Genomic DNA, 26,424 nt, shown 5'->3' on the forward strand with positions numbered 1-26,424 from the left:
ACCATACTTGGCACAGTTATTAGATATCATAACAAAACACGTCGTGCAAAATTTCAGTCCAATCCGATAATAATTGCGCCCTCTAGAGTCTCAAGAAGTCAAGACCCAAGATCGGTTTATATGGCAGCTATATCAGGTTATGGACCGATTTGAACCATACTCGGCACATTTGTTGAATATCATAACAAAACACGTCATGCAAAATTTCATTCCAATCGGATAAGAATTGCGCCCTTTAGAGGCTCAAGAAATCAAGACCCAAGATCGGTTTATATGGCAGCTATATCAGGTAATGAACCGATTTGAACCACAACCTCGGCACATTTGTTGAATATCATAACAAAACACGTCGTGCAAAATTTCATTCCAATCGGATAAGAATCGCGCACTGTAGAGGCTCAAGAAGTCAAGACCCAAGATTGGTTTATATGGCAGCTATATCATAACATGAACCGATATAGCCCATTTACAATACCAACTGACCTACACTAATAAGAAGTATTTGTGCAAAATTTCAAGCGGCTAACTTTACTCCTTCGGGAGTTAGCGTGCTTTCGACAGACAGACGGACGGACGGACGGACGGACAGACATGGCTAGATCGACATAAAATGTCGCGACGATCAAGAATACATATACTTTATGGGGTCTCAGACGAATATTTCGAGTAGTTACAAACAGAATGACGAAATTGGTATACCCCCCATCCTATGGTGGAGGGTATAAAAAGATATTACAAGAAGAGAGTAGGAGGTGAGCGCCAAAACGCCGTTGTATGCGCTAATCCATGTTAACACTATGTTGTGACACTGGAATCTATGTAGGGATTCCACACATTCCGCCAAGAACTTCGACCTCACTGTCCTAGAACCCACGACCCTGAGAGCCGCCATATATGTACACTGATTTCGAAAACTGTAAATCCCTTCCCAGATTTTCCTTTGTGGCTATCGTTAAAGCACAGAGCTCTGCCCGAAAGAACATACAATCGTCCGTCCAATCCGGTCCCTGTCTTCACTTTGGAGCGTTTTATATAGAAACGGAGTATAATTCGCTCCAAACACAGGATTCGCTTCCCATTTGTCCCTCCCAGGAAAGCGAATGCCGAGAATACCACACTCTTTAGGCATTCCCTTATCGCCCGCCTTCTCACTACATTATCTCCGAAGTCCGCCTTTATAGCCCTGTCACGTAGCATACAGTCACACAGGGAGAAACTCAGTTCGAACCCTGTGCGGTTCAGGGTGGTAACTGTCGCGTGCTCCTTTAGTATGAGGGACGTCTCGACTTTTCGCACCACTTCGTGGAGCGCTGTCTCCTCCGACCTTAAGGTATGCCTGAAGTTTTCCGACGTCAGACCCTCCCTCACCTCCAAGTCCTTATTATACCCCCCACCATAAGATGGGGGGTATACTAATTTCGTCATTCTGTTTGTAACTACTCGAAATATTCGTCTGAGACCCCATAAAGTATATATATTCTTGATCGTCCTTACATTTTATGTCGATCTATCCATGTCCGTCCGTCTGTCCGTCCGTCCGTCCGTCTGTCTGTCGAAAGTACGCTAACTTCCGAAGGAGTAAAGCTAGCCGCTTGAAATTTTGCACAAATACTTCATATTAGTGTAGGTCGATTGGTATTGTAAATGGGCCATATCGGTCCATGTTTTGATATTGCTGCCATATAAACCGATCTTGGGTCTTGACTTTTTGAGCCTCTAGAGTGCGCAATTCTCATCTGATTTGAATGAATTTTGGCACGACGTGTTTTGTTATGATATCCAACAACTGTGCTAAGTATGGTTCAAATCGGTCCATAACCTGGTACAGCTACATTATAAACCGATCTTGAGTCTTGACTTCTTGAACCTCTAGAGTGTGCAATTCTTGTCCGATTAAAATAAAATTTTGCAGGACGTGTTTTGTTGTAATATATAACAACTGTGCCAAGAATGGTTCAAATCGGTTCATAACCTGATATAGCTGTCATATAAACCGATCTTGGGTCTTGACTTCTAGAGCCTCTAGAGGTCGCAATTCTTATCCGATTTCAATGAATTTTGGCACTACGTGTTTTGTTATGATATCCAACAACTGTGCCAAGTATGGTTCAAATTGGTTCATAACCTGATATAGCTGTCATATAAACCGATCTGGGATCTTGACTTCTTGAGCCTCTAGAGGTCGCAATTATTATCCGATTTGCCTGAAATTTTGTACGACGGATTCTCTCAATCGGTCTATACCCCGATACAGTTCCCATATAAATCGATCTCTCTATTTTACTTCTTGAGCCCCCAAAGGGCGCCATTCTTATTCGAATTGGCTGACATTTTACACAGGTCTCCAATATATAATTTAATTGTGGTCCAAACCGGACCATATCTTGATATCGCTCTAATAGCAGAGCAAATCTTTTCTTATATCCTGTTTAGCCTAAGAAGAGATGCCGGGAAAAGAACTCGACAAATGCGATTCATGGTGGAGGGTATATAAGATTCGGCCCGCCGAACTTAGCACGCTTTTACTTGTTGTTAATGAAATTGTTTCGTTTATAATGTCAAATGCTACGTTAATAATAATAAGCATAATTACCACTTTACATTTAAGATACATTTATTCTACATTTGCGGTACATTTACGATAGCATAACCAGGCCGTGATGCATCATTAAACAAAATTCATTCAAGCTATAGATATATATCGCAGAGCCATCTCTGCGATATATATTTATTTCTGATGTTTAGTATTGCGTTTGGTAAGAGTAATAATACATCTAAACATCTTTTTATTCGAAATAGAGCACGTTTTAAATTTTAAGAATTCTAAGAGGATTTAACAATATCCGTGTGTCCATCTAATGTAAGTTACAATCTACAAAAATTAAGATATTGATACCTAAAGATAAGATATTACTTATTTCTTTATACCCTGATTGAGTTGTTAAACGAATCAGATCGAATCATCTTTGGATGTAGCTATCACATTAACCGATTTACCGATCAAGCACTTGGACCCATAAAAGTAGCTTTTGTTACCCGATTTTGCTGAAATTTGTAACAATTAGTTCTTAATATAATTCTGAATATAATTTCTGAATATGAATCCACATCGTACACATTTTGGATAGAGTTAGCATATAGACCGATTTTCAAATTAATGTTATGGAGCCATTAAATGAACATTTATAACCCGATTACGCAGATTAAGAAAAGTGAGTTGAGCGAGACCCATCGACATCTATGTCAAGTATATATTATATCAGTCCATACTTGAATTACCGTGGCAAAGAAAAGGCTACATACCCCCTCAAAAAACACGACTTTTAAAACGAAGGGAAAACGCGATCCCACTTACAAACACAATGAAACATGAATCAATTAGAAGGACAAGGGTGAGATTATTATAGAGAGATATGAAACGCGACAAGACGAATCGGGTAGAAAAGTAAGAATATAGTATGAACTTTAACGCTACCCGGCTTTGGCGAGAGTAAGTTCTGATCGGTTGGCAACGAACGCTATATGAGAAGCAATTGAAGAGGATTAAGAAATAATTTATGAGAACTGAGAGCCGATGAGTGAAGCGAACGTGTTTTTATTTCGCTCCTCAAAGAAAAAACAAGTAAAAAGGCGTTAAGTTCGGCCGGGCCGAACTTTGGATACCCACCACCTCGGGTATATATGTAAACCACCTTTTATCAAAATTCGGTGAAAATTGCATACCTTATGCCCCATAGCAGCTATATCAATACATGTTCCGATTTAGACCAAATACTTATAAGTAAAAGTTATTGTTCAATTGTATATAACAAAATATTGGTCTTTTTAGAAGTTATATCTAAAAATAAACCGATCTGAACTACATACGACACGGATGTCGAAGAGCATAATATAAATCGGTGTGTCAAATTTCAGTGCAATCGGAGTAAAAATGTGCCTTTTATGGGGCCAAGACTTTAAATAGAGAGATCGGTCTATATGGCAGCTATATGCAAATCTTGATCGATCTAGACCAAATTGCAGAAATATGTGGAGGGGCTTAACATAACTCTTTGTCCCAAACTTCGGCAACATCGGACAATAAATGCGTTTTTTATTGGCTCCAAAACCTAAAACCGAGAGATCGGTCTATGTGGCAGCTATATCCAAATCTGGACCGATCTAAGCCAAATTGACGGAGAATGTTGAAGGGTCTAACACAACTATATGGCAGCTATATCCAACTATGGCAGCTATATCCAAATCTGAACCGATCTGAGCCATATTGACGGAGGATGTCGAAGGGCCTAAGGCCCACTGTCCCAAATTTAAGGCTCACTGTCCCAAATTTCAGCAAAATCGGATAATAAATGTGGCTTTTATGGGCCTAAGACCCTATATTGGAGGATCGGTCTATATGACAGCTATTTCCAAATCTGAACCGATCTGAGCCATATTGACGAAAGATGTTCTAAGACAACTCACTGTCTTAAATTTCAGCAAAATCGGATAATAAATGTGGCTTTTATAGGCCTAAGACCCTAAATCGGAGGATAGGTCTATATGGATGCTATATCCAAATCTGTACCGATCTTAGCCAAATTGACGGAGAATGTTGAAGGGCCTAACACAACTCACTGTCCCAAATTTCCGCAAAATCGGAAAATAAATGTGGCGTTTATGGGCCTATGACCCTAAATTTGAGGATCGGTCTATATGGCAGCTATGTCCAAATCTGAACCGATCTAAGCCATATTAACGGAGGATACCGAAGGGCCTAAGGCCCACTGTCCCAAATTTAAGGCTCACTGTCCCAAATTTCAGCAAAATCGGATAATAAATGTGGCTTTTATGGGCCTAAGACCCTATATTGGAGGATCGGTCTATATGACAGCTATATCCAAATCTGAACCGATCTGAGCCATATTGACGAAAGATGTTCTAAGACAACTCACTGTCTTAAATTTCAGCAAAATAGGACAATAAATGTGGCTTTTATGGGCCTAAGACCCTAAATCGGCGGATCGGTCTATATGGGGGCTATATCAAGATATAGTCCGATATAGCCCATCTTCGAACTTAACCTGCTTATGGACAAAAAAAGAATCTGTGCAAAATTTCAGCTCAATATCTCTATTTTTGAAGACTGTAGCGTGATTTCAACAGACAGACGGACAGACGGGCGGACATGTCTAGATCGTCTTAGATTTTTACGCTGATCAAGAATATATATACTTTATAGGGTCGGAAATGGATATTTCGATGTGTTGCAAACGGAATGACAAAATGAATATACCCCCATCCGTCGGTGGTGGGTATAACAAGTAAAAGCGTACTAAGTTCGGCCGGGCCGAATCTTATATACCCTCCACCATGGATCGCATTTGTCGAGTTCTTTTCCCGGCATCTCTTCTTAGGCAAAAAAGGATTTAAGAAAAGAGTTGCTCTGCTATTAAAACGATATCAAGATATGGTCCGGTTCGGACCACAATTAAATTATATGTTGCAGACCTGTGTAAAATGTCAGTCAATTCGTATAAGAATTGCGCCCATTGGGGCTCACGAAGTAAAATAGAGAGAACGATTTATATGGGATCTATATCGGGCTATAGACCGATTCAGAACATAATAAACACGTTTGGTGATGGTCATGAGAGGATCCGTCATACAAAATTTCAGGCACATCGGATAATAATTGCGACCTCTAGGGTCAAGAAGTCAAGATCCCAGATCGGTTTATATGGCAGCTATATCAGGTTATGAACCGATTTGAACCTTATTTGACACAGTTGTTGAAAGTAAAAATAAAATACGTCATGCAAAATTTTAGCCAAATCGGATAGGAATTGCGCCCTCTAAAAGCTCAAGAAGTCAAATCCTCAGATCTGTTTATATGACAGCTATATCAGGTTATGGACCGATTTAAACCATACTTTTCACAGTTGTTGGATATCATAACGAAATACTTCGTGCAAAAATTCATTCAAATCGGATAAGAATTGTGCCCTCTAGAGGCTCAAGAAGTCAAGACCCAAGATCGTTTTATATGGCAGCTATATCAGGTTATGGACCGATTAAAACCATACTTTGCACAGTTGTTGGGTATCATAACAAAACACGTCGTGCGAAATTCCATTCCATTCGGATAAGAATTGCGCCCTCTAGAGGCTCAAGAAGTCAAGACCCAAGATCGGTTTATATGGCAGCTATATCAGGTTATGGGCCGATTTGAACCATACTTGGCACAGTTGTTGAATATAATAACAAAACACGTCGTGCAAAATTTCATTCTGATCGGATAAGAATTGCGCACGCTAGAGGCTCAAGAAGTCAACACCCAAGATCGGTTTATATGGCAGCTATATCAGGTTATGGACCGATTTGAACTATACTTGGCGCAGTTGTTGGATATCATAACAAAACACGTCGTGCAAAATTTCATTCCAATGGGATAAGAATTGCGCACTCTAGAGGCTCAAGAAGTCAAGACCCAAGATCGGTTTATATGGCAGCTATATAAAAACATGGACTGATATGGCCCATTTACAATACCAACCGACCTACACTAATAAGAAGTATTTGTGCAAAATTTCAATCGGCTAGCTTTACTCCTTCGGAAGTTAGCGTGCTTTCGACAGACAGACGGACGGACATGGCTAAATCGACATAAAATGTCACGACGATCAAGAATATATATACTTTATGGGGTCTCAGACGAATATTTCGAGTAGTTACAAACAGAATGACGAAATTAGTATACCCCCCATCTTATGGTGGAAGGTATAAAAATATAAACCTATTACGAAAAAAATGTTAAAGCCTTTTGGACTAGAAATGGACTCCAAAGACTCAACGTCTGCGGTGGTGGCGTCAGACCGTAGCGTGTTTTCCTCCCTTCCTATAGGTGTGGACGCCTTGGAATCTGTAGTCAAGAATAATGCTTCAAGCGCACATCGAGTCGTCAGACTAATTAATGAGGAAGAGACGGATAAAAAAGATGGATGCACAGTTCATCCCTAGCCTTTAAGTAAAAGTGGTGTTTCTGACTCGGATTCAGACAGCGACTGTGTCAATGAAACAGTCATCGCAGCCGAATCAAGAGATGAGGGCATCGGGATGACAGCAGAAGTGAGCGATGGCTTTGCTAAGCTCACAAGCAGACCAAGAAAGGCGATTCGGTGCATAACGAAAGAGACAGAGGAGTATGTACCGGCAGCGTAATCGGGCGAAAGTGCAGGATGCTGGAAAGGATAGAACTGACATTCCAAGCACTTCAACGGAAGCTGGAAAAAGAATCAGATCTCCCGAAGAGCATAACAATGCTAAAATGCTGAAGTAGAAAAAGAGCTCGCCGCTTTCAAGTACTCTGAGAAAACCAAGCCAGCCATCCCGCAATGGAGACTCCAGACAGTATCCAGCGGAGGTAGACAAAGTTGGAACAGAAAGCAAAGAAGCGCGCACGGCCCCTAAGTCTTCATGGAGGAGGAGTAAAAGCGTACTAAGTTCGGCCGGGCCGAATCTTATATACCCTCCACCATGGATCGCATTTGTCGAGTTCTTTTCCCGGCATCTCTTCTTAGGCAAAAAAGGATTTAAGAAAAGAGTTGCTCTGCTATTAAAACGATATCAAGATATGGTCCGGTTCGGACCACAATTAAATTATATGTTGCAGACCTGTGTAAAATGTCAGTCAATTCGTATAAGAATTGCGCCCATTGGGGCTCACGAAGTAAAATAGAGAGAACGATTTATATGGGATCTGTATCGGGCTATAGACCGATTCAGAACATAATAAACACGTTTGGTGATGGTCATGAGAGGATCCGTCATACAAAATTTCAGGCACATCGGATAATAATTGCGACCTCTAGGGTCAAGAAGTCAAGATCCCAGATCGGTTTATATGGCAGCTATATCAGGTTATGAACCGATTTGAACCTTATTTGACACAGTTGTTGAAAGTAAAAATAAAATACGTCATGCAAAATTTTAGCCAAATCGGATAGGAATTGCGCCCTCTAAAAGCTCAAGAAGTCAAATCCTCAGATCTGTTTATATGACAGCTATATCAGGTTATGGACCGATTTAAACCATACTTTTCACAGTTGTTGGATATCATAACGAAATACTTCGTGCAAAAATTCATTCAAATCGGATAAGAATTGTGCCCTCTAGAGGCTCAAGAAGTCAAGACCCAAGATCGTTTTATATGGCAGCTATATCAGGTTATGGACCGATTAAAACCATACTTTGCACAGTTGTTGGGTATCATAACAAAACACGTCGTGCGAAATTCCATTCCATTCGGATAAGAATTGCGCCCTCTAGAGGCTCAAGAAGTCAAGACCCAAGATCGGTTTATATGGCAGCTATATCAGGTTATGGGCCGATTTGAACCATACTTGGCACAGTTGTTGAATATAATAACAAAACACGTCGTGCAAAATTTCATTCTGATCGGATAAGAATTGCGCACGCTAGAGGCTCAAGAAGTCAACACCCAAGATCGGTTTATATGGCAGCTATATCAGGTTATGGACCGATTTGAACTATACTTGGCGCAGTTGTTGGATATCATAACAAAACACGTCGTGCAAAATTTCATTCCAATGGGATAAGAATTGCGCACTCTAGAGGCTCAAGAAGTCAAGACCCAAGATCGGTTTATATGGCAGCTATATAAAAACATGGACTGATATGGCCCATTTACAATACCAACCGACCTACACTAATAAGAAGTATTTGTGCAAAATTTCAATCGGCTAGCTTTACTCCTTCGGAAGTTAGCGTGCTTTCGACAGACAGACGGACGGACATGGCTAAATCGACATAAAATGTCACGACGATCAAGAATATATATACTTTATGGGGTCTCAGACGAATATTTCGAGTAGTTACAAACAGAATGACGAAATTAGTATACCCCCCATCTTATGGTGGAAGGTATAAAAATATAAACCTATTACGAAAAAAATGTTAAAGCCTTTTGGACTAGAAATGGACTCCAAAGACTCAACGTCTGCGGTGGTGGCGTCAGACCGTAGCGTGTTTTCCTCCCTTCCTATAGGTGTGGACGCCTTGGAATCTGTAGTCAAGAATAATGCTTCAAGCGCACATCGAGTCGTCAGACTAATTAATGAGGAAGAGACGGATAAAAAAGATGGATGCACAGTTCATCCCTAGCCTTTAAGTAAAGGTGGTGTTTCTGACTCGGATTCAGACAGCGACTGTGTCAATGAAACAGTCATCGCAGCCGAATCAAGAGATGAGGGCATCGGGATGACAGCAGAAGTGAGCGATGGCTTTGCTAAGCTCACAAGCAGACCAAGAAAGGCGATTCGGTGCATAACGAAAGAGACAGAGGAGTATGTACCGGCAGCGTAATCGGGCGAAAGTGCAGGATGCTGGAAAGGATAGAACTGACATTCCAAGCACTTCAACGGAAGCTGGAAAAAGAATCAGATCTCCCGAAGAGCATAACAATGCTAAAATGCTGAAGTAGAAAAAGAGCTCCCCGCTTTCAAGTACTCTGAGAAAACCAAGCCAGCCATCCCGCAATGGAGACTCCAGACAGTATCCAGCGGAGGTAGACAAAGTTGGAACAGAAAGCAAAGAAGCGCGCACGGCCCCTAAGTCTTCATGGAGGACTGTGACTTCCAGAAAGAGGCCACAGCCATCACGGAAGGGGAATATGGTCGCTGATAATGGTAAAGAGCCGCCCTCCTACCCCAGAGTCGCAAGGAAACACAACAGAGATGAGCTGATTTATGCAGTCATTAATATCGGTTGTGCATCCGGTAGGATTCCACCAGATCATCGGTCCCAAGTGGAGGATCTGGATAACGATCGAATGATTTTTGAACATGTGTGGAACTCTGTAGAGGGTCCACCCATACAAATGACGAGGTGCGAGCTTAGAGGGGACATCTTTACGCTGCGTTTTGATACCGTCAAAGACTAAAGGCAATCTCTTTCAAGATCGGGCAGATTTGGATAGGCAGAAATTTTCATTCTGCGACATCAGGCAGTGCAGTGGCAGGTGACTCAACACCGCCCAACACAGCCTAATAAACAGGAACCCGGCGACCGACCCATCACCGACTTAAAGATTCGGAATACTGGGATAGGTAAAGATCCAAATATTGACACATTAGGCAGCGCAGCGACAGAAGACTCAATGCAACAAAGCCCATTTACTTAAGATTTGGAAGGCAAAGATCCTAGTATTGAAACATCAGGCAGTACAGGGAATGGAAACCCAATAAAGCTTAACGAACAGGAACCCGTCAATGGAACCATTATCGACTTATTAAAGAGTCGAAAGACTAGATTAGGCAAAGAATCTAAAGCGATTACATCAGGCAGTGCTGTGACAGGAAAGTCAATGCAGTATAAGGAACAAGGAGCAGACGATGGGATCATCACCTACTCCCAAGATGCCCATTTACTGGAGGGCCAATGATTGAAGTAATCCAGATAAACCTCCACCGGGGCGAGACTGCTACACACGCACTGATGGAGAAAATCAGCAACGGCAAGATTCATATTGCCTTAATTCAGGAGCCATGGACGACCCGGAACAATGTTTCTGGAATGAACCATATCAAATACCATTTATTCTATGCTAACACTGGCACTCGGCCGAGGACCTGCGTTGTGTGTCATAAAAATTTTAATTATATATTTTCCCCTGAGTTGTCAACGTTGTTGTCAGATGCAACAGTGGTGAGACAGGGAAACGGTGGAGCATTCCTGGCATCACTCTATCTGCCTATCGACTCTCCGACACCCCCACCCACGTCGGAGCTGCAACGGCTGGTGAGCAAAGCAAAAAGACAAGAAACGAGGTACCAATAGGGTGCGATGCAAACTCTCACCACATTTCTTGCGGTAGTACCAAACCCTGGCAGAGTTCTTGAATTCTAACGACCTAATAACACTTAATATTGGTAACATCGCTACCTTTGTTAATAGGATTAGGGAGGAGGTATTAGATGTGACGATATGTTCGGAAATTCTAATCGATGAGGTTCAGGATTGGAGGGTCTCCATGGAACACTCTTTCTCTGACCATAGCTACATTAGGTTTAGAATAGCACGGCCGGCGCCGAATCCGATAAGCTTCCGGTATAAGTTGAAAACCAACTGGCCAAAATTCGGAATATTCAGAAGAGAGACTTGGGCAAGATAATTTAGATTGTCCAAGCATAGAAGAGATTGACGAAAATGTCAACAGGATTACGACTGCACTGGTGGGGTCATTCGAAGATAGTTGTCCTCTTCGGGAAAGGAAATCAGCTCAAAAAAAAACCCTTAATGACCGGGAAGATTCGCAATATTGGGAAAGAGGTCCGCAGACTTTTTAACAGAGCACGTCGTAAAAAAACAGAAGTTTATTGGGATGTGTATTACACACGGCTCAAGGAATACAATAATATTACCAGAGCGGCAAAACGTGCCTCCTGGAGGCTTTTTTGCGAACAGGTCAATAGCGATAATGAAGCCACCAAGATAAAAAACTTTCTCTCAAAAACCCATGTCCAAACTAAAACTTTAGTAGACGACATGGGAGTGAGAGCAGAGACAACGGAGGACTTGTTTAGGCTATTGAGTCACCGGAGTCACCGGAATCTTGGAATAATGACGTTGATCGAAGGTTTATAATAACGGAATTTATGGTGAAGGAATCCTTGAGGGGATTCAAACCATTTAAGTCACCCGGACATGATGGAATGAATATTTCTTGCCCAAGCGCGGCAAGGCAAGTTATGCGACACCAAAGGCCTACAGACCCATAAGACTTACGTCCTTTCTACTCAAAACCATGGAACGTATTGTGGACACCATGATAAAGAGTAGGACATTCAGCGAACTGCCTATGTCAAGGTAAGGTGGATGGACCCGGTCTTTAGAGACTGGATAAACCATATGCTAAGGAACAGGTGGATAAATTGTGTGTCGCATGGCATAAATATAAGGGAGAAAGTGGCACAGGGCACGCCACAGGGGGGCACTTTATCGCCACTCCTATGGGTGACCACCATAAATGACCTATTACGGATGCTGGCTGAGGAGGCATTTGAACCCGTCTGCTGCGTAGACGATGTTATAATACTTCCAAGGGGTAAGGATCCGAACCAGCTACGCAGAAGGCATATGACTAGGCTAGACCCAGAGTTCTCAATGATAACCCAGAGAAGACTGAAATATGCCTGTTCAAAAGGAAGACGAAGGTGGGCCAATTTAACGCGTTTCACGATTTCGATATCTGACAAGGTCAAATACTTAGGTGTGATCTTGGACAGGAAATTGAATTGGAAGTGTCACATTCAGGAGCGTACTGAGAAGGTTCACAGATGTTGGCTCGAAATGGGGCCTGAATCCAAGGATATTCTACTGGCTCTACAGGAGCGTGATTAGACCAATGCTTACCTACGCCTCAAAAGTTTGGGTGGACTGCTATGGAGAAAAAGTGCAACATAAGTACCATACAACAGGTTCAGAGTACATGTTGTCTTGGCATAGGCGGAGCGATGAGGACCACACCCACTAGGGCACTGGAGACTATTCTAGATATCCGACCCATTGACATACAGATTAATTGTGAGGCAGCCACTGCGGCTATGAGACTTAAGGCTATGGGAGAATGGATTGAGGATGGAAGCAGCTCATACCATCGCGGTATAATCGAGGCGACGATAGGACACTTGGAAGGAAGGCAAGAGGGTTCCGATCGGATACCTGAGATGAACGTTGTCGAGTGCGAGGCACTGCTGCCATCGGCACAGTCTTGGATTGACGGAACCCTAGTATTGCCATCTGGAAGATCATGTTACACGGATGGATCAAAGCTAGAGGACAGAGTGGGCCTGGGGCTATACATTGAGAACCCAGGGACTGAGATCTGTTTTAGACTGCCTGACCATAATACGGTCCTGCAGGCGGAGATCCGGGCGATCACGGAATGCGTGAAGTGGTGTGGTGTTTACCCGAGGACTTCGAGTGTGAACATCGTAACCGACAGAAAAATTGCCATAATGGCAGTAACAACCAGGACGGTAAGGCCACGAACAATCTTGCAGTTAAAGAAGGAGACTAACGCCTTCTCTGAGGATGGCAAAATCCGCATCATTTGGGTGGAGGGCCATAATGGAGAAAGGGGAAATGAAAGGGCAGACGATTTGGCGGTGATGGCCAGAGGACTGTCGTCAAAACCTTTCAGGACGACGCAGTCCGAGTTAAGGGAGTGGCCGACGAATGCGCATGCAACATTGTGGAACAGCAAAACGGTCGGTAGGACGGCGAAAATCCTATGGGGGGATTCAGATCGTGAGAAGACGATGCTATTACTGAAAGGAAGCAAGAAGAACTTCAGTATAGCTTTTGGTATCATACACATTGGTATTGGGACACATAGGACTACGAGCTCACTTATGTAAAATCGATTCGGCAAGTGATAGCATGTGTAGGGCATGTGGGGAAGATGATAAGACGTTGGAGCATTTCCTTTGTGATTGTCCGGCTTTCTCGTCTAACAGATACCGGCACTTAGGTGGAGACACAATACCAGACATGAACCAACTTAGGGGAGTGGTATTGAAAACAATTAAGGATTTTGTAAGTAGCACGGAATTCCTAACTTAAAATTTTCATTAGAGAAGTTACTTTATAGTTTTTAGAGCGCACAAGAAGCCGATTACTGACTTAGGTGTATGTCCATAGTGGCATTGGTCGGATTAATATCTTCACCCTCTTTTCAACCTAACCTATACTAAAGGTTTCTTTAAATAATACATAGAAACAAAAATAAATGGACCTTAAATTCGTGTTCCAGAAGCATAACATATGTGTACTACATTGCATCAAAATAGTGCGTGCGGCCTTAAAGGCGAGGTCTTCGCAAAATCTTATATATAAAATTCAATTTGTGTTTGTAGGTTTGTTTGTTTATTTGTATGTTTGTATGTTCCTTATAGACAGATGGTGCATAATGTCCCCGTGATGAAAATAGGGTACTACATTTTTTGATATCAGGAGGGGGCGGATCCTCCCCCTTACCCTAATTTTCAGAAACGCCAGATCTCGGAGACGGGTGGTGCAATTTAAGCGAAATTTTCTGTGCTCTTATATAGTACCCTAAAAATAACAAGTAAAAGCGTGCTAAGTTCGGCCGGGCCGAATCTTATATACCCTCCACCATGGATCGCATATGTCGAGTTCTTTTCCCGGCATCTCTTCTTAGGCAAAAAAAAGGATATAAGAAAAGATTTGCTCTGCTATTAGAGCGATATCAAGATATGGTCCGGTTTGGACCACAATTAAATTATATGTTGGAGACCTGTGTAAAATGTCAGCCAATTCGAATAAGAATTGCGCCCTTTGTGGGCTCAAGAAGTAAAATAGAGAGATCGATTTATATGGGAGCTATATCAGGCTATAAACCGATTCAGACCATAATAAACACGTATGTTAATGGTCATGAGAGAATCCGTCGTACAAAATTTCAGGCAAATCGGATAATAATTGCGACCTCTACAGGCTCAAGAAGTCAAGATCCCAGATCGGTTTATATGGCAGCTATATCAGGTTACGAACCGATTTGAACCATAATTGGCACAGTTGTTGGATATCACAACAAAATACTACGTGCCAAAATTCATTCAAATTGGATAAGAATTGCACCTTCTAGAGGCTCAAGAAGTCAAGACCCAAGATCGGTTTATATGACAGCTATATCAGGTTACGAACCGATTTCAACCATACTTGGCACAGTTGTTGGATATCGTAACAAAACACGTCGTGCAAAATTTCATTCCAATCGGATAAGAATTGCGCACTCTAGAGGCTCAAGAAGTCAAGACCCAAGATCGGTTTATATGGCAGCTGTATCAGGTTATGGACCGATTTAAACCATACTTGGCATAGTTGTTGGATGTCATAACAAAACACGTCGTGCAAAATTTCATTCCAATCGGATAAGAATTGCGCACTCTAGAGGCTCAAGAAGTCAAGACCCAAGATCGGTTTATATGGCACCTATATCAGGTTATGGACCGATTTGAACAATACTTATCACAGTTGTTGGATGTCACAACAAAACACGTCGTGCAAAATTTCATCCCAATCGGATAAGAATTGCGCACTCTACAGGCTCAAGAAATCAAGACCCAAGATCGGTTTATATGGCAGCTATATCAAAACATGGACCGATATGGCCCATTTACAATACCAACCGACCTACACTAATAAGAAGTATTTGTGCAAAATTTCAAGCGGCTAGCTTTACTCCTTCGTAAGTTAGCGTGCTTTCGACAGACAGACGGACGGACGGACGGACGGACGGACGGACGGACGGACGGACGGACAGACGGACGGACATGGCTAGATCGACATAAAATTTCACGACGATCAAGAATATATATACTTTATGGGGTCTCAGACGAATATTTCGAGTAGTTACAAACAGAATGACGAAATTAGTATACCCCCCATCTTATGGTGGAGGGTATAAAAATTTGGTATCTAAATTTCGGATGGGGTACCTAGGGGGGCTGCCCCACAAAAAAACCTACCAAACATATATTTAGACCAATCACGACAATATGGGACTCAAATGAAAGGTATTTAGGATAAGAAAACGTATCTGATATCCATTTGTCGAACCAAGTGCTAGGGGAACCACCCCAAGCCCCAAAACACCCCTAAATCGGACATATTTACCGACCATGGCAATATGGGATTCAAATGAGAGGTATTTGCGAGTAGAATACGAATCTGATATCCAAATGTGGGACCACATTTCTGGGAGTCCACCTCTTTCCCAAAACACCCCCCAAGCAGGACTTATGTGTTGACCATGGGAATATTGGGCTTAAATACAAGGTATTTAAATGTAAAATACGAATCTCATATCCAAATATAGGACAAAGTGTTGGGGGGGCCGCCTCTCACCAAAAACATCCCCCAAAGGGGACAAATTTACGACCATAGCAATATGGGGCTCAAATGAAAGGTCTTTGGGAGTAAAGCACGAATTTGATATCATTATTCGGGGAAAGTGTCTACGGGGCCGTGTCACCCCCAAATATTCATAGCTTTTAGGGCCAATACCCCAAACCGGAGACATATTTCCTGACTTTTGCTATTAAATGAGATTAAAAAACGAATTTGATATCCAATTTTGAGGGCAATTGCTATATGGTGTTCAAATAAATGATATATAGATATATGAGAATAGAGCACGTTGCTGATATATTTTCCGGGCTTAGTGTTTGGGGGACCACCCCAATCCCCAAAACACCCCTAAATCGGGCATATTTACCGACCATGTCAATGTGGAGCTTAAATAAAAGGTATTGGGGGGTAGAGCAAGAATTGATACCCACTTTCGGGACCAATACCACGCAAACAGCTATTTTTTAGTGACCATCGCAATATGGGGCTCAAATAAAGGTATTTGGGAGTAGAATACGAATTCGATATCCAAATGTAGGACCATGTATTTAGGGCATCACCCCTTCCCTAAAACACCCCCCAAAGGGAAAAAATTTTTCGACCATGCCAATATGTGGCTCAAATGAAAGATATTTGAGATTAGAAAACGAATTTGATAGCCTATTTTGGGGAAATATGTTTGGGGGACGCCTTGGTACGTATTATTATTTTTCAGATCGAAGAAATTTCAATTATAAAAAAAATTGGATCAATTAATTTCGTGATTAAAACCGATTTTTATATTTTTTCTGTGCAGTATTTCAAGGGCCCTGGAAAGTCTATGACAGAAATGCTTTTCTCTTGAAATATTTGTTAATCCTCTTCAATTCTATGTTCCTAAATTGATTGTGGTAGTATAACGTTCGTACCCAACCAATGAGACCTAACTCTCTTTCTCGGTCACATACCCTGCATATATATTAAAGGTCGTACTAGATTTTCTAACTTTTCCACCTGCGCGTTCGATTCGTCTAATCGTGCTTCATATAGTAATCGTAACGCTGTCCTTCTAATAGACTCATGTTTTATTGTGTTCGTAGGTCGAAGCGCCTTGCCACGTTCGCCCTTTTATGCAAGTTGTCCGCTCTTACGTCCTCTCATACTCGACTCTTGCTCGACTTTCAAATAATGTGGATTGCACTATATTTATCCTAGGTTAGGTTTAAGTGGAAGTCTGCCATTAGACTCACTCAGACGTTTCCGTACTTTGTGATACCACAGGAACAGGAGAAGGAAGATTCCTTCGAGTTCATTTCGTTGAACCATCCAGATCGCATTAAAATGTCCAACAACTTGCGAATATACACATTTGTCAAATCAGACAAATTATCAAAGAAATGAGAACCTAATGTAGAACTTCTTCTCACTGCAAATGTGGGTCACACAGCAGATGTTCTATAGTCGCTTCTTCTTCACCGTCCTCACATCTGCTAAAGTTGTTACTGGCAGCTTTCAGTCTGTCAGCATGTTTTTCGATCAGACAATCAGCTGTCACGACGGACACAATGACTGAGACGCCTATGAAAGCAAAGCGGTAGACCTCTTCAAGTCTAAATTAGGTCACATAATTTTGGAATGCTCACAACACCCCCCATTGCCCTTCGAGCCTGATTCTGAAGACTTAGCTTACATGTCGCTATTGGCTTACCCACAGATTCCTGTTCCCCTGGAATAGCAAAAGTGGCAGTCACAGATGATATTTATGCCAATCATCGTTATTCCATTACATCTTAGCCATTTCAGCACTTCTGCAAGGATCTGTGCTTGATATACACACAGTGGCCGGGTAACCTTCTCGACATGACCAGTGTTGCTGCATTTGGTAGGTTCCTGCCAAAACTGGTAGCTTTTTGTTCTTTTGATAGGTTGGTAGGCCGACCTCAATATTTGGTAGTGTTTTCCAATTTATAGATACAATTGTTGAAAAAATCAACGAGAATAACTTATAATTTAATCACTTCTTGTCGTTTCTGTGCATTCTTAAAGAGTCCAGAATAAAACCATAGATGTCGCGGGCCAAATTCTATTACAAGGAACTCACTGTTTCAAATTCCAGGAAAAAGGTCGTAATTTTTTTTATGAACTGTAACTGTACGAGTGTAAAGAGATCTCTTCCTAATTTTGTAAATTTTAGGAAAGAAATGCGGTTTTTGTGTGTTAAATGCATTCAATCGGAAAACAGGGCTATGGCAGGGATACAGGGTTGCAAATGGATTGGCAAAATGACCAACTCTTCGTTGGTGGATCTAAAAACATATGGAGCATTTCCGGCTTGTAGAACATATGGTAGGTTTTAGTCGGATTTGGTAGGATTTTTCTTAAATTTTGATAGGAGATACTTTTCTTGAGTGGCAGCACTGTATATGACCAGTCAAAGTTCTTCAGAGTGCACCCCAAAGCCTAAGTGGTAGTCTAGTTTAGAACCATCCGCGTAGATGTCTATGTACACACAAAAAACCAACTACCAAATTTGTATGTGAAACTTTAAATTCTTAACGAATTTTCAATTGAATCGAAGACATTATTTGTTGAAGTATGTAAATAAGACTCTACAAGAGACTTGACAAACAAAATTATTGAAATTATGTGGACTTTCAACAAATTTTTTAATTCAGGTAGATGTTAAAGTAGGCAAACAAATTGTTATTTTTATACCCTCCACCATAAGATGGGGGGTATACTAATTTCGTTATTCTGTTTGTAACTACTCGAAATATTCGTCTGAGACCCCATAAAGTATATATATTCTTGATCGTCGTGACATTTTATGTCGATCTAGCCATGTCCGTCCGTCTGTCCGTCCGTCCGTCCGTCCGTCTGTCTGTCGAAAGCACGCTAACTTCCGAAGGAAAAAAGCTAGCCGCTTGAAATTTTGCACAAATACTTCTTATTAGCGTAGGTCGGTTGGTATTGTAAATGGGCCATATCGGTCTATGTTTTGATATAGCTGCCATATAAACCGATCTTGGGTCTTGACTCCTTGAGCCTCTAGAGTGCGCTATTCTTATCCGATTGGGATGAAATTTTGCACGACGTGTTTTGTTTGATATCCAAAAACTGTGCCAAGTATGGTTGAAATCGATCCATAACCTGATATAGCTGCCATATAAACCGATCTTGGGTCTTGAATTCTTGAGCCTCTAGAGGGCGCAATTCTTATCCGATTTGAATGGAATTTCGCACGACGTGTTTTGTTATGATATCCAACAACTGTGCCAAGTATGGTTGAAATCGGTCCATAACCTAATATTGCTGTCATATAAACAGATCTGGGGATTTGACTTCTTGAGCTTCTAGAGGGCGCAATTCCTGTCCGATTTGGCTGAAATTTCCCATTACGTATTTTATTTTTACTTTCAACAACTGTGTCCAATAAGGTTCAAATCGGTTCATAACCTGATATAGCTGCCATATAAACCCATCTGGGATCTTGACTTCTTGACCCCTAGAGGTCGCAATTATTATCCGATATGCATGAAATTTTGTACGATGGATCCTCTCGTGACCATCAACAAACGTGTTTATTATGTTCTGAATCGGTCTATAGCCCGATACAGATCCCATATAAATCGTTCTCTCTATTTTACTTCGTGAGCCCCAATGGGCGCAATTCTTATACGAATTGGCTGACATTTTACACAGGTCTCCAACATATAATTTAATTGTGGTCCGAACCGGACCATATCTTGATATCGTTTTAATAGCAGAACAACTCTTTTCTTATATCCTTTTTTGCCTAAAAAGAGATGCCGGAAAAAGAAGTCGACAAATGCGATCCATGGTGGAGGGTATACAAGATTCGGCCCGGCCGAACTTAGCACGCTTTTACTTGTTTTTAATACCCTCCACCATAAGATGGGGGGTATACTAATTTCGTCATTCTGTTTGTAACTACTTGAAATATTCGTCTGAGACCCCATAAAGTATATATATTCTTGATCGTCGCGACATTTTATGTCGATCTAGCCATGTCCGACCGTCTGTCCGTCTGTCCGTCCGTCCGTCCGTCTGTCTCTCTGTCGAAAGCACGCTAACTTCCGAAGGAGTAAAGCTAGCCGCTTGAAATTTTGCACAAATACTTCTTATTAGTGTAGGTCGGTTGGTATTGTAAATGGGCCATATCGGTAAATGTTTTAATATAGCTGTCATATAAACCGATCTTGGGTCTTGACTTCTTGAGCCTCTAGCGTGCGCAATTCTTTTCCGATTTGAATGAATTTTGGCAAGACGTGTTTTCTTATGATATCCAACAACTGTGCCAAGTATGGTTGAAATCGGTCCATAACCTGATATAGCTGCCATATAAACCGATCTTGGGTCTTGACTTCTTTGGCCTCTAGACTGCGCAATTCTTATCCGATCAGAATGAAATTTTGCACGATGTGTTTTGTTATAATATCCAACAACTGTGCCAAGTACGGTTCAAATCGGTCCATATCCTGATATAGCTGCCATATAAACCGATCTTGGGTCTTGACTTCTTGAGCCTCTAGAGTGCGCAATTCTTATCCGATTGAAATGAAATTTTGCACGACGTGTTTTGCCAACTGTGCCAAGTATGGTTTAAATCGGTCCATAACCTGATATAGCTGCCATATAAACCGATCTTGGGTCTTGACTAATATAGCTGCCATATAAACCGATCTTGGGTCTTGACTTCTTGAGCCTCTAGAGTGCGCAATTCTTATTTGATTGGAATGGAATTTCGCACGACGTGTTTTGCCAACTGTGCCAAGTATGGTTGAAATCGGTCCATAACCTGATGTAGCTGCCATATAAATCGGTCTTGGGTCTTGACTTATTATTATTATTATTTATTTATTAATAGATTTTTGAGTACACAATGATAGAGGTTTGAAATTCAGTGTTGTTGTAAATCTATAAAGCTGGCATAGCAAGAATGCTGTTAGCCATATAATTCATTGATATTACCAAAGGTTGGCTGATTATAGTATGTTAATCTATGTTATATAAAGTTGTTTACATATTGGAGACTATAAAAAAGAGAAAGTGCTATTTTAAAAGTTAAATTCATTTTGTATAAAGTTTCTATATTTAATACAATTTTCTAAATATTTGTATAGAGATAAAAAATTCGTGCCATTCAATATGCTTATTACTTCGTTTACATTAAGTGTGGGCTTATTAAAGTAAATAATTCTGAGATTTGTGTATATTGGGCACGAGCCGATAAAGTGGAAGGTGTTCTCGGTTTCGTCTGTGTTACAAATTGAGCAAACGCCATCGGTATTGTCTCTGAAAGATCTAGCATTTAAATTAAGTAACCCGCCTCTAGCCTTTACAATGATACTTGTAGCACGTGAAGATAAGTTCGCAGTGAGTTCCGGTATCCTGGTGTATTCAAGCTGTGGGTAAAGGTCATGGAACTGTGAGCCTTTTGCCCTAACCTCAAAATCTAATCTCTCCTTTGATTTAAGTATTTCTATAACTTCTTTCCAGTACGAGGGTAAATGTGTCGCGTTGTAGTGCAAAGAAAATTGTAGAGATTGGCATATATTGGACCATTCTTCTGCCCAAGACATATTCAGTTCTATGATCTTCAGCGCAAGAATACGTGGTAATCGTCGACAGTCTAGTTGGAGTACTCTGTCAATGTAGCAAAAATGTGTCTTCAATGTAGAACAGAAAAGTGAATTGAATCCAGTTTCCAGATATAACATGTAGTTAGGCGTATTGTTAGGCAGATATAACATTTTCTTAATAAAGAATCTAAACAATTTCTCCACGTCCTCATATCTTACACATCCCCAAATTTCTGCGGCATAACACATTATAGACTTTGAACACGATTCAAAAATTTTAAGTTTATTAGCCTTCGATATTTTTGGGTGATTAATATATCTTGACCAAGTAGAATTTATCGCCATTTTAGACGCAGTGAGCTTGTTCTGAAGATGTTTTCTAAAAGATAAGTTGTAACTTAATTCGACACCAAGGTAAGTGTAACTATTCACAATTTCGATATTCTGATTCCCAAACCGCCAATTCAAGTTTCTAGCGACTCTTGTGCCCTTCCGGAAAATAAGTATCTTAGATTTGGCAAGGTTTACCTTCAGACTCCATGTCAAACAATACTCCTCAAGAACGTTAATCATATCTTGTAACCCTTCTGCAGTTTCAGACAGAATGACAATGTCGTCTGCATACAAAAGAACTTTAATGTTAGTATCTGCTACGTTCACACCTCCTGGTAAAGAATCGGGTAAGTCATTAACATATAAAGAAAACAGTACTGGGCTGAGTGTACAACCCTGCTTCACTCCTGTTTCCACCGAAAAGTAATCTGAGAATGCATTTCCGTCCCAGATTTTACTCGTAGTATTTTCATACAATAGTTGCAATATCCGCACAATCTTCGTAGAGAGTCCATAGCTTGACAATTTATAAAATAAGCTGTTTCTGGGGATCAGATCGAAAGCAGATGAGAAATCTACAAAGAAAGCGTAGGTAGCCTTGTTCTTCAAATTATTCAAATTAACAATGTTAACCAGATTGAATATATTGTCAAGCGTGGAGTACTCTTTTCTGAACCCAGACTGGAACTCATTTAGAATGTCATTTCTTTCTATCCAAGCAGATATCCGATTCAAAAGCAAAGAGTTAAAGATCTTACAGTTAGTGTTTAGAAGTGAAAGTCCCCTATAATTAGCCGCAATGTTAACGTCACCTTTTTTAAACAACGGTATCAAGGTAGATTCTCTGAAAGATAACGGAATCCTTTCATTAAGGAATATAGTGTTGAAGACAGCCAATATTTCTTCTAGAAAATTGCGAGGAGCGTATTTATAGAACTCATAAGGGATTCCATCCAGCCCTGGAGACTTATTTCTTCTAAGCCCTTTAATAACAAAGAATAGTTCACACAGTTCAAAGGGAGAGTCAAGGAATGGGTCGACGTAATAAGGTAAACACCAGTGTATGTTCTCGGATTCCTTTCGGTTAAGTAGTAATGCCTTAAAATGTACCATGTAATCATCAGCATTAAGATTTCCCTTTGAATTTTGTGATCTATTCTTCAATGAATTCGACAAGTTCCACCAATCCTTGCTACTCGTTACTCTGTCCAGTCTTCTGAGGTTCTCATTATAATATTCCAATTTCTTCCTACTACATAGTCTTTGAAACTTGGTTCTCGATGAATAATATCTTTTCTTATTAACATCAGTATGGAGAGCCCTAAACGCTTTAAGGTTCCTGCGCATTACTGAACGCAAACGGAAGCATGTCCAATCAAACCACGGCTGTTTAGGCTCAAAAAATTTCCTGTTTGTGTTTTTGACATGTGCCTGTCTAATCTTTTGCGTTATACCGCAGATCATGTCGTCCACAGACATATCTGCACGGTAGTATCCATTCACTGGGGTGTTACCCAGATTTAACCCGTATTGAGTCATATTTCTATCGCTCCAATAAAGTCTTCTAGTATCATTCTGTCTTGACTTCTTGAGCCTCTAGAGGGCACAATTCTTATCCGATTTGAATGAATTTTTGCACGAAGTATTTCGTTATGATATCTAAAAACGGTGCAAAGTATGGTTTAAATCGGTCCATAACCTGATATAGCTGCCATATAAACCGATCTTGGGTCTTGACTTCTTGAGCCTCTAGAGGGCACAATTCTTATCCGATTTGAATGAATTTTTGCACGAAGTATTTCGTTATGATGTCCAAAAACTGTGCCAAGTATGGTTGAAATCGGTCCATAACCTGATATAGCTGTCATATAAACAGATCTGGGGATTTGACTTCTTGAGCTTCAAGAGGGCGCAATTCCTATCCGATTTGGCTGAAATTTTGCATGACGTATTTTATTTTTACTTTCAACAACTGTGTCAAATAAGGTTCAAATCGGTTCATAACCTGATATAGCTGCCATATAAACCGATCTGGGATCTTGACTTCTTGACCCCTAAAGGTCGCAATTATTATCCGATATGCCTGAAATTTTGTACGATGGATCGTCTCGTGACCATCAACAAACGTGTTTATTATGGTCTGAATCGGTCTATAGCCCGATACAGATCCCATATAAATCGTTCTCTCTATTTTACTTCGTGAGCCCCAATGGGCGCAATTCTTATACGAATTGGCTGAAATTTTACACAGGTCTCCAACATATAATTTAATTGTGGTCCGAACCGGACCATATCTTGATATCGTTTTAATAGCAGAGCAACTCTTTTCTTATATCCTTTTTTGCCTAAGAAGAGATGCCGGGAAAAGAAGTCGACAAATGCGATCCATGGTGGAGGGTATACAAGATTCGGCCCGGCCGAACTTAGTACGCTTTTACTTGTTCAAAATTATTTTTATCTGTGTAACTTCTATTACCAGAAATATTGTAGTTGCAATGGGTTTTTATCAGCAATAGTGGTAAAGTACTTTTTACCAAAACGCGGTTCAAGCAGGGTGAAATCCACACTGCCCGGAACATCGGACATTGTATCAATAATAACAGTGTCCGTAGGCGACGCGTGACCAAAGGGGAAGCTCCCTTCGTGAGGCTAAGCAGTGAGCAGAAGTTGCAGCAATTTGTCTAGCGACAACGTCCAGAAGCATTAGGGTAGCATTTAATTCAGTGCATCAGATGGTGTCTTCCTCGATGAAGCTGTAATGTACTAACAAGCCATCCTTTGGATCCGGCTGAGTATTGAGCAGAAGGTAGACTCGCGGTTTTAACCCCCACCTTTTATCAATAGCTCTCTTGCAGGTGTATATGGCAAGAGTTTTCTTGCCCTTTCAAAATGTTAGATTTGAAGTTCAATTTCCTGCCCAAGTTTCGGGGATATTCGATTTTTATATCCTCCACCATAGGGTGTGGCTACACTAATTTCGTCACTCTGTTAGTAACTCCTCGAAATATTCATATAAGAACCCATACAGAATATATATTATTGATTGTCATGACATTTTAAGTCGATCTAGCCATGTTCGTCCGTCCGTCTGTGTAAAGCACGCTAACTTTTTAAGGAGTAAAGCTACGCACTTTAAATTTTGCACAAGTACTTCTTATTGGTGTAGGTCGGTTAAGATTGTAAATGCGTCAATTCGGCCCATGCTTTGCTATAGCTGTCATACAAACCGATCTTATGACAGCTATATCAGGTTATGGACCGATTCCAACCATATGGTCCCTAACATGATATAGCTGCCATATAAAGCGATCAGGGCTCATGAATTCTTGATCCTCTAGATGGCGCAATTCCTATCCGATTTGGCTGCAATATTGCACAAGGTATTTCGTTACGACTTCCAACAACTGGGTATGGTCCACATCGGTTGATAATCTGATTTAGCTTCCATATTAACCGATCTTGAATCTTAACATCTTGAGCCACTAGAGGGCGCAATTTTCGTCCGATTTGATTGAAATTTTGCATGAGTTGTTTCGTTATGACTTTAAGTGGTTGAAATTGGTCTATAACCTGATATAGCTGCCATATACAATACATAACCGATCTGGGATCTTTACTTCTTGAGTCTCTGGAGATTGTTATCCGATTTTGCTGAAATTTTGTACAACGGCTTCTCCCATGTCCTTCAACATGCTTGTCAAATATGGTCTGAATCGGCCTTAAACCTGATACAGCTCTCATACAAAGAGGTCTGTTTTTAATACCCTCCACCATAAGATGGGGGGTATACTAATTTCGTCATTCTGTTTGTAACTACTTGAAATATTCGTCTGAGACCCCATAAAGTATATATATTCTTGATCGTCGCGACATTTTATGTCGATCTAGCCATGTCCGACCGTCTGTCCGTCTGTCCGTCTGTCCGTCCGTCCGTCCGTCTGTCTCTCTGTCGAAAGCACGCTAACTTCCGAAGGAGTAAAGCTAGCCGCTTGAAATTTTGCACAAATACTTCTTATTAGTGTAGGTCGGTTGGTATTGTAAATGGGCCATATCGGTAAATGTTTTAATATAGCTGTCATATAAACCGATCTTGGGTCTTGACTTCTTGAGCCTCTAGCGTGCGCAATTCTTTTCCGATTTGAATGAATTTTGGCAAGACGTGTTTTCTTATGATATCCAACAACTGTGCCAAGTATGGTTGAAATCGGTCCATAACCTGATATAGCTGCCATATAAACCGATCTTGGGTCTTGACTTCTTTGGCCTCTAGACTGCGCAATTCTTATCCGATCAGAATGAAATTTTGCACGATGTGTTTTGTTATAATATCCAACAACTGTGCCAAGTACGGTTCAAATCGGTCCATATCCTGATATAGCTGCCATATAAACCGATCTTGGGTCTTGACTTCTTGAGCCTCTAGAGTGCGCAATTCTTATCCGATTGAAATGAAATTTTGCACGACGTGTTTTGCCAACTGTGCCAAGTATGGTTTAAATCGGTCCATAACCTGATATAGCTGCCATATAAACCGATCTTGGGTCTTGACTAATATAGCTGCCATATAAACCGATCT

The 26,424-nt window shown here is 40.9% G+C and overlaps 1 protein-coding gene across 2 annotated transcripts in view; it reads right to left on the reverse strand.

The window, feature by feature from the left end:
- LOC106095180 (venom acid phosphatase Acph-1) overlaps positions 1–26,424 on the reverse strand; it is a 167,428-nt gene that overhangs the window by 17,651 nt on the left and 123,353 nt on the right. The gene's annotated exons all lie outside the window — the stretch shown is intronic.

Source organism: Stomoxys calcitrans, chromosome 1 (genome assembly GCF_963082655.1).
Source record: "Stomoxys calcitrans chromosome 1, idStoCalc2.1, whole genome shotgun sequence".
NCBI lineage: Eukaryota > Metazoa > Arthropoda > Insecta > Diptera > Muscidae > Stomoxys > Stomoxys calcitrans.